The following is a 9,670-nucleotide window of genomic DNA, read 5'->3' as shown; positions in this document are numbered from 1 at the left end:
TGAACTTGGTCACATTCGTAAGTCGGGTTCAAGGTTATTTTCTAGCTAGCTCATCCAATTAACTGTCTAATGTAATACTAGAATGAGCAGTACCTGGTGGTTTTTTTTAGTAGTATCTAACTGATGGTGAACTGTTCAGGTTCTGGGATCGTAACATTTTAGAGGAATACTATTGGACAGAATTTCAACCCCCACGGTTCAGCCAGGAAGAGTGCATGTGAAGCTGTAAACAAATTCATACGTGGGCTTGAACACTCCGTTTCATTATTATCTCCCTTGAAAAAAAAATAGTTCAATGTCAACTTAATATTCGTGTGGGAAAATTTCCACTGCAACATCGAACACATGTTTCATGCAACGTATCAAACAAATCAACGTAGTTGGGTTGGGGCTTGTACGGGAAAAAATATTACAACATGAAAAATCGACAGTTGAAACATCAAAAGCCAACTATTGCAGCATCAATACATCTCAGAAAATCAACCATGCAACATTACAAAATGCATTCATCTGTAGCACCCGCACATATCTATAGCACTTGCAACATCCAAAAAATCTCTACTACAGCACCATGACATACCTATTGCAACATGGCCGTTGCTAATCTTCAGATTAAAAAATCTTCAGAATGCTCTTCTCGCCGCACCTCCACCTCCATCTCGACCACCACTCCCTCACCTGAGGGCCGCCACCCATGCCAAAGCAGCTCGCGCCGGTCATCAACACTGCAGGGCTAGAGCTGCCCAAGGCCGTGCCTGTGACTGGACACGGTCCAGATAGGGCCGCCACATGCCGTGGAAAGGCGGCCGGGGAGAGGCACCACTGCACACCAGGAGGAGGCGCCCCGCGGGCTGCCACACCGCGGGAGGCACCGCCGCACGCCGAGGGAAGCGGCCGGGGAGGCACCGCAACCGTGGCTTGCCCGGTTGCGCTGGATCCTGCTCCCACCGCCGTTTGCCCGGCCACGACTCGCCCTGCTCCGGCTAGAAAGTCCACCGGTTGCCGCTAGCTTGTTGGATTCGCCAGGGAGAAAGCGACGCAGCAGAGAGAGAGGTGAACGGGATGAGTAGTGCGGAGAGGAAGGGGATAAATCTGGCAGCCTACAAAAGGATAAGAATGAGAGGGGTGTGAAATAGTCATGCGGCTGCGAAGCGTCCAATATTTTGCGCACGCGTCGGACGCCTCCTCCTTAGTATTACCGAAAATATTTCGAAACTTTAACATGGCAAAGGATTTGATGTATAAATATCTAGATAATGTTTTGGACTTCTGTTGTTCCTATAGCTAATAACCAATCAGTCTCTTGTATTGACATAGTTAGACAGCATATGTATTAAATTACGATTACTAAAAGCGAATATTTCATCTTGCGTCCTTGCATCAAATTTCAATATGCATATCCATCTAATGTCGCTACTGTTTTTCCTGCAGGCTTAATGAAGACATACGACGTGAAGAATGGGTACTACTTGTTTCGCATCACCGCAATATCATCGATTCAGCGCTTTGCGCCTACTGCGGCGCGCACGAGGATCAGGATCGTATCATCCTGCGCTGTGCACAGGCAAAGCGCGCCATTGGATGGGCCTGTGCTCCTCACCTGGCGTCCTTCCGCGATCTCTGGCATATACCAGAGTTCCCTGACGACGCCTCACTCAAAGCACGCTCCACCATTGTCATCCGAAAAAGATGTAAATGCCCTGATGATAAAAACTACCTGAAAGCTCGAATCTTTGTGAAAAAAAAAAGTTCAGATACGTTACTCACTTAGTTTCAGCTTATCAATTGAACAAAACCATCAAATTCTACCAAAATTAAACAGTTTTTTACTGAACCCTATGTACTACGCTTACATACTTTATATGTCCAACCTATTTTCCACCCTAATTTCCTACCCAACCAGGTCACGGAACTCCCCTGCCCATCGGCAAAACTCCAGTCTTTTCCCCTCCCGCAATCACCAGAACCCTTGCACAAATGGAACACACATGCCGTGCGGAGCCGTGTCGCGAACCCTGACGACGTCCCTCCCACTGGAATTACCGCCGCAGATGGCTGCCGGCGATGCGCACTTCCCCTGCTTCCTCCGAGCTTTTCGGCCACGATAGTTTGTCAATTTGCCGTCGCACATCTGGCTTCAATCGAATTAAATACGTCTCAACCAAGCCATGATCCAGTCTGACATGAGACCTGGCCCGTTACTGTGCCACGCTGGCTGGTATGGGTCGAGGGGGCAAGGCAACGTGGGCTTCGGTGGCCAGATTGCAAACAGTCCGGCTGGGGGGGTGGGCTTCTGCAACAATTGGGCTTATGGGGGCCAATATCAAACCGGGGCTGACTTATGGGTGGGTATATGAAATTTTGCCCCAAATAAACCAAACCCCATTGCTCTCCCAGTTTTTCTTCTTCTTGGTGCCGAGGTCTCTCACGATTGATTTCTTTTTGGATCACTTTCTTATCCCTCCACTTTCTTGTTTCTTGCTGATATTTGTCGAGATTTTCTGCTGCTTGCGGTATATCAAGCTCTATCATATCTTTTTTAACCTTTTTATTATCTGCCTTAGCCATGATTTTGAGCACTCTCCTCCTTTCATTCTTGATTTCTTCAGGTGTCATTGCCCGAAGAACCAGAAGCCCTATGGTCTAAAGCACAGCAACACCTGCGGAACCAAACAAACATGGACGGACCGACGAGGCCTAGCACGCTACCCTACCATGTTTTCTTGATGCCTCTCAAACCTGTGCTGTTCTTGTAACACCAGAGGTGTCTAGCATGCTCTACTACTTCATTCACAGCCATGAAGTCCTATCTCATAAGAAAAACTACATGAAACAACTAAAAGGTCGTTGACTCTGCTATATAAACACAATGAGATGTGAATGCCTAGAGAGAAACAGCTAGGGTGTCCTTTATATGTCAACTTTCTTGAGGTACCTCACCAGCATTGCAGGGTTTGGTTAGTTGCTTCTCTCTTCTGTCGAATTTAAACAAGAAATAAATGTGAGGCTAGAGAAAGAAGCAACGGGTTGAAACAGAGCGCAGTAATGGAAATTTGCAAATCTCTTCTTCCTACTTAAAAAGTGCTGGTAGTTCTTCACTTCACCACCCCTGCGTTTTGCTTTCCCCATTACGCTAGCCACCGGATACCCTCCCAGCCTGCCATCGCCCATGCCGCGCCGACAGGTGGGCCACACGTGCACCGCTCCCCTTGGCGGTCCTCGCAATAACCGTTTCATGCGCAGCACTGCCCCTGGATGGCACGGTGGCATGGGGGCGCAGCCTGGTGAATGGCGGTGGGGTGGGCTCGGAGGAGAGCGGCCTGCGCGGAGGGTCTGGCCGGGCTAGGCCCAGCCCAGACAAGACCCAAGATGAAAATAATTAAGAAAAAAATAATTAATAACTCGTTTGCTTTAGGATTCATGCTAGTTTCGTGCAAAAGACCACAAGAACAAAGCTCTTCCAAAAAACATGGACTAACGCGTGTATGTTCTGTTTTAAATAAATGCGAAGACCTATAGTTCAGATAATAGTAAAGAGTCTCACCCCTCATATTGGTAATAAAGTGGACGCTTCTGGGACCTTTTTCTCTTATTATTTCGTGTCTACTCTAGCTGATGATCTTGTTCATTTGTTTTATTTTTTTGTTAATCTTATTATTTCGCGTCTACTCTAGCTGATGATCTAAAGAACATGAGATTAAACTAGCAAAATGTCAACCGATACCTTGCGAGATTAATAAGTATATATGATCGAGCTGCACAATCTTCAGAGTTTCCTTATTATTGTTCTAGAAATTAATCTATAGCTTGATCTACCTCAGGGTCAGGGATCTATCCAGATCTCAGTCCTAGTGATTTGCACCGCACCACTGGTTAGCATGATGCTGCTCCCGCCACCAATAATCAAGCAGACAACGACGTGACCATTACATGATCGAGCTATGGTTTCAGTTGTGTCCAAGTAATATTTTCCTAATGCCTTCCAAACCTATACATTGAGATACCACATGCAGAGTTTGGTGACATCCCAAAATGCTTACTAGTGATATTCTCAGAACAACAACTACAAGGAGAACTAAAAACCCAAATAAAAATTGGGTGGACACGACTATGATCCAAGTTAGCCCCTTATATACACACACACATTCTTTAGTCTCCTCTGTTTCTCCATTATTGCCTTGTCGCCGCAGATGCAGAACAATAGGTGTTGTATAACTTTAATTTTCATTGGTTTCCACTACTGATGATGGTGTGTTAATTGACTCATATATTGTAGTTGGTAGGAGCGTTTGATAAGAAAATTGAGACATTATTACTAAGGGTATCACAAATATCGTTTGAAATAATGTCTCAATACATAGGTAGCACTCTTGAGGTCGGTCAGCACATTGTAGGTGTAGTTGTGAAGGGCTTGTACGTGTACTGTTGCATTTGACAAAAGAGAAATTGGAGCCTGAAAGGCCGAAACATTTTCAATTCTCAGCATTCTTACATCACAGTAGCCAAATCGAATGATCATCAATAATACTAGAATCGATACGAGTGCTACTCCAGTGGTCAGTGCCATGGAGTCAGCTTGCATTGGTAGGCACTACGTAAGAAAGCAACAAATGTGACTCCAACGTTAGATATAGACTCATGGTGACGGATATCTTTAATACGCGTCACTAATGTGGTTCCTTATTAGTGACGTTATTTCTTTTACCCGCGACCCTAGGGCCGCTTGCTTCATACGCATGAGCGATTGAGCGCATGTTGAGTTCATGAATCCAACAAGGCTACATAAGCCATGTAGTCATTTGCTTTGAGGTGAGTTAGCAATACACAGAAAATACAGAAGGCGTGTGCCTCCGCAAATGTTCTTGCTGTCGTGAGGTTTTGTGTACATGTGTCAAAAACTCAAAAATGATCTGTATTAGTCCCAATTGCCTTCGTGGCTGTGCACTTTCATGTGTTTCTGATCCTTTGAGCTTGATGTGTTTCTGATCCTTTGAGCTTGATGAGCTCGTTGCAACCACTTTAAGCTTCCATCAAACGTATAGCCACCACAAGGTCTTTTCCTACTGCCTTCCAAGCCTACCTATATATGTTATGACTTACGAGAACACATGCAGAGTTGCACATCAAGTATTCTTCAATGATCTTTCTTAGCTCCTAAAGATATATGGTGTATACTGTATCTCATGTCCACTATTCTCTTCTATTTCTCCGTTACCTTGCAGCCACTTCTATATATCCTCCCTCTGGGAACAAACGGGTCACAGCTATGCAGGGTAGTTGTGTGCAGCTTTTCTCATTGCTATTCGTGGCTACTGAAGGTGATGAGTTAATTGGCTTATAGCAGTTAATTGGTTTATATATGAAAACTAGGAAGTATTGGTTTGCATTGAAGTGTGTCTCGAGACATAGGTCTAGTGGAACTCTTGATGTCAACACAGTCTATGTGTATAATGTTGATAAAGCATGGAGTAACAAGTTCTGCTTTCCTCGAAGTAGTTCAGTCATTCTACGGAGAGGGGGGAATTTGAAGCAGCTTGAAGACTATTAGTATTATACTCAAGGATTTCCCTTGTAAAATGAAATAGATTTCTTACTCTTTCTCTCATCAAGAACCCCTTCATTCTGAACAACTTACTACATTTGACCCTTGGTAGAAAATGGAATGAAACAATGCAATCATGACTCAGAGAGAACAGAAATGATATTTACGAAGATGGTTCGGTTGGTCAATCATAGTTTGGTTGGACTACATTAGATCAAACTAAAAGAGTATCAAACTAATATATAACGTTATAATAATAACCTTGCTAAACCAGTATCCCTACCGTTCTTTCAGGAAATACATTTCACAGAATCATGCAGCAGTTGTATTGATGGATGAAACAACTTGGAGAACAGTACACGAAGAGCAAAAGGTTCCATTTAGTACTTTGCAAATGCGACGAACATTTGTGAACGGCACACAAATGTCATGAGCCCACCATATGATTCAACACTCCAGCCCATCTTACCACAGTTGATTTCTGAAAAGGAGAAATGTCAAAGATGTCCTGATGCATCAAGCTTGGCCTCTAACTGACTCAGCTATTCCTGGTTCATTTGAGCTAGCTCATATTCATTGTCTGTGAGCTCATGGACATGCATGAATGAACATGAATTTTCTTGATGCCTTCCAAGCCCATCATACTGTTGTAATGGAGCTGTAGATAGCGCATGCTCTGTTTTCTCTCAAATTAAAGTAACACATTCCTAACTCCTGAGGAGAAGAAACAATGGAAAGGGCATCGACTCTGTTCCCTAGAGCGAAAGGACTACTAGCATGTTTCTCGTTTTTGTTTCTGATTCACCTATACTACTTCTCTCGGGCTCTCTCACTTGAGGCACTTATACAAATACAATAAGCGAGTATAGAAGAGAGTTCACAAATTAGTCGTGAACATTTCACCAACAAAAAGTAAGAAATCATTGCATCTACTAGCTTGGAGCATTCATCTAGTGCGCTTAGCATGCCCACCAGCTACTGGTTCGATCGTCCTTGTCCTTCTTTGGGCATATTCAGGAATCGTCTAACTCCGACATCTTTAAATGGTGCGCTCCACTGCAGAGCGCCATTCCAGCCTCTCCACATTGACCCTGTGAACAACGAATAGCTGATTCTTGCACGCTTGCTCCCCAGGCAGCCCAGCACCTACCGCTGTACTTTGGGCTTCTTTAAGGTCTTTCCGTAATGCCTTCCAAACCTAAAAAGTGTAAAAAACTACACACATGCATATGTACAGAGTTACACAGCATCTGTTCTTTCTAACATTGTTTCGTTTTCATCTAGGCATACATACACAACAATAAAAGAAGCAAACAGAAACAGGTTGAGCATTGTTGTCCAAGCGTAGCCCCTCACTACTGAGGAAAGCACCTTCAGTACCACGTCCAAACTCTCCTTTAGTACTGGTTATGCAACCGGTATTGCTAAGTCAATTAGTATTTCATATTTGTTTCTTTACATATACTAGTTCTAATACGCAATATATAATATGCAATATATATAAAGTTGTATTTGATCTATAATATTACATTTGAGATAATATTATGCATAGATATATTGTGCATACACATATATGAATAATATTACATTGTATCAACTCTCCAAGTTCAACATTTTGGATCAACTATTCTGAACCCGAGTCCTCACGGCGATGCAGATTTGATTCATAATTATGGAACTCTCCTGCTGGATTTACTACCTCATCTAGAAGAAATCAATTGAGCTGTTCTTGAATTGTCTTGATTTTTTCCGTCTCGAAGAGTTCTTCCTTCATGTGCATAATCTATATCATTAGCAAAGGTTCTTATATTAGATCAATGGATATGCACATCTAGAACTAATTTATTATTAAGAAATGTGTATATGTACTCTGAATTCGTGGTCAGTTATACGCTTGGGACATACAAAGATATGGATGAACTCACATATGTAGTATCCGCATAAATTATTCCTCGGATTCTGTCTCAAATACTATATATATGATAAAACAAGTTATGAAATATTTGTTGTGTTCAAGGAAGTGACACGAGATGTGCAAATTCATTACATACCGGGAGTTCGGAGTGGATATGAAGTTGCTCCTTGAATTCACGCGAGTGATGTTGACGACAACGAGCCCATGCTCTATTAAGCATGTCTATAAGGTCGGTGTATTGATTTCTTGGTCTCCTTAGAGAGTCTAGGATATAGACCATACTTCGATCAACCACGATAACAAGGAGTATCCAGCGAAAGTTGTACATATATGCATAGTAACAAACTATTTAGTCTTATTTTTAACTGCTAGTTCAAAAAATAAAACAGATGGGAAACACGCTCACTTGAAGTTGTACGACTGAAGTTGCTACTTCTTGTAATGTTACTTGACCAAAAAATTATATATATTCTTCAAGGTCCGATATAGTAGGATTTATTCCAAGAATGACTTTAACTTATACATTTTGTTAGAATAAATGAGTACCAAAATGAATGACTAATAGTTATACATTTTCAAACAATAAATGACTACAAAAAAGAAAGAAACACTTATGCAATTTGTTACAATAAATGACTACAATAATATTTACAATGAATTGCTAGTAAATGATAATAAAAAATAAGAATGAAACACTTATACAATTTGTTACAATAAATGACTATAATAACATTTACATTGAATTTCTAGCAAATGATAATAAAAAGAATGAATAAATAAAACTTATACATTTTGTAACAAAAATTGACTACGGAATGAATGATTAATATTTATACATTTTGTATTAATAATTCTCTACAAAGAAGAATGGCTATAACTTATACGTTTTGTAAAAATAAATGACTAATACTTATATAATTTGTTACAATAAATGACAATAACATGCACAATAAATGACAAAGAATTATTCTAAGTAGTAGGAAATTTACAATCTCTAGCACAATTTATATATTTTCTAACACTATTCCACTAATTTCTGACCCGAATGAAACAATGCACCGCAATAATGTACATTAATTTCCTATCACTATTTATAAATTTTCTAATTTCTATATTCACCACATTACTTATACATTTTTCTATTTTGGGAAGTTGTCACCTCACTTCATTGGACCTTTCAAATTCTTGAAAGGGTGGGACAGGTAGCTTATCGATTGGAGTTACCTAATCAGCTATCAAATGTACATGATGTGTTCCATATCTCACAGCTCAAGAAGTGTCTCAGGGTTCCGAAAGAATAGTTGCCTATGGAGGAATTAAATGTTCAGGATGACCTCACTTAAACTGAGTATCCCGTCAAGATCTTGGATACTTTGGAAAAGGTTACGAAGAACCGGGTGATCAGAATGTGCACGGTTCATTGGAATCACCGTACAAAGGACGAGGCAACTTGGGAAAGAGAGGATGAGCTACAGAAGGAATTTCCCCATCTCTTTGCCGGATCATCCGAATCTCGAGGACAAGATTCTTCTTAACGGGGTAGGATTTGTAACACCCAAAATTTGAATTTTTCAAACTTAATAAATTTGCCCAACTTAAGGTTGCATTTGAATTCCTAGGCATTTAAAAACATTTCCAAATTTAATTAATGCATTTTAGGAGTTCATTGTTGCATTCATGCCCATCCATATTTTTGTTTGCTTGAGTTTGAATTTGAGTTTAAATTTCAAATTTCAAATTCATTTCAAAACCTTTCTTCTTCTTCTTTCTTCCCCTTTCTTCCTTGGGCTGCCGTTTCTTTTTCTCTCTTCCTTTTAGCCCAGCAGCTCACCCCTTTCTCTTCCGGCGCAACCGCCAACTTCCTCCAGCCCAAACTGCCGCACCAGCCAATAGCTCCCCTTCCTGTTGACGACAGGCAGGGCTCACCGGTCAGCTTCTCCTCCTACCTTTCCTTCTTCCTCCTCCATTTCCTTTCTTCTTCCTTCCTTTCTCTGGGCACGCTTTCCTTTCTACACGCCGCACCCGACCCTGGCTCGAACTCGAGCAGGGCCAGCATGCCTCCGCATCCCCGCCCTATATATAGCTCCCCCCCCCCGGTTTTTCCCCCATGAAACCCTAGCGCCGCCAGTTCCTTTGCGCCACCACCACCCGAAGCTTGAGCTCGCCTATGCCGTCGTCGCCTCGTCGCTTCCCCGTCGCCAGGACCTTCGCCG

The sequence above is a fragment of the Setaria viridis genome, chromosome 2 (assembly GCF_005286985.2).
Source record: "Setaria viridis chromosome 2, Setaria_viridis_v4.0, whole genome shotgun sequence".
Taxonomy (NCBI): domain Eukaryota; kingdom Viridiplantae; phylum Streptophyta; class Magnoliopsida; order Poales; family Poaceae; genus Setaria; species Setaria viridis.
The sequence above is the reverse complement of the archived record's forward strand: the minus strand, read 5'-3'. Positions refer to the sequence as shown.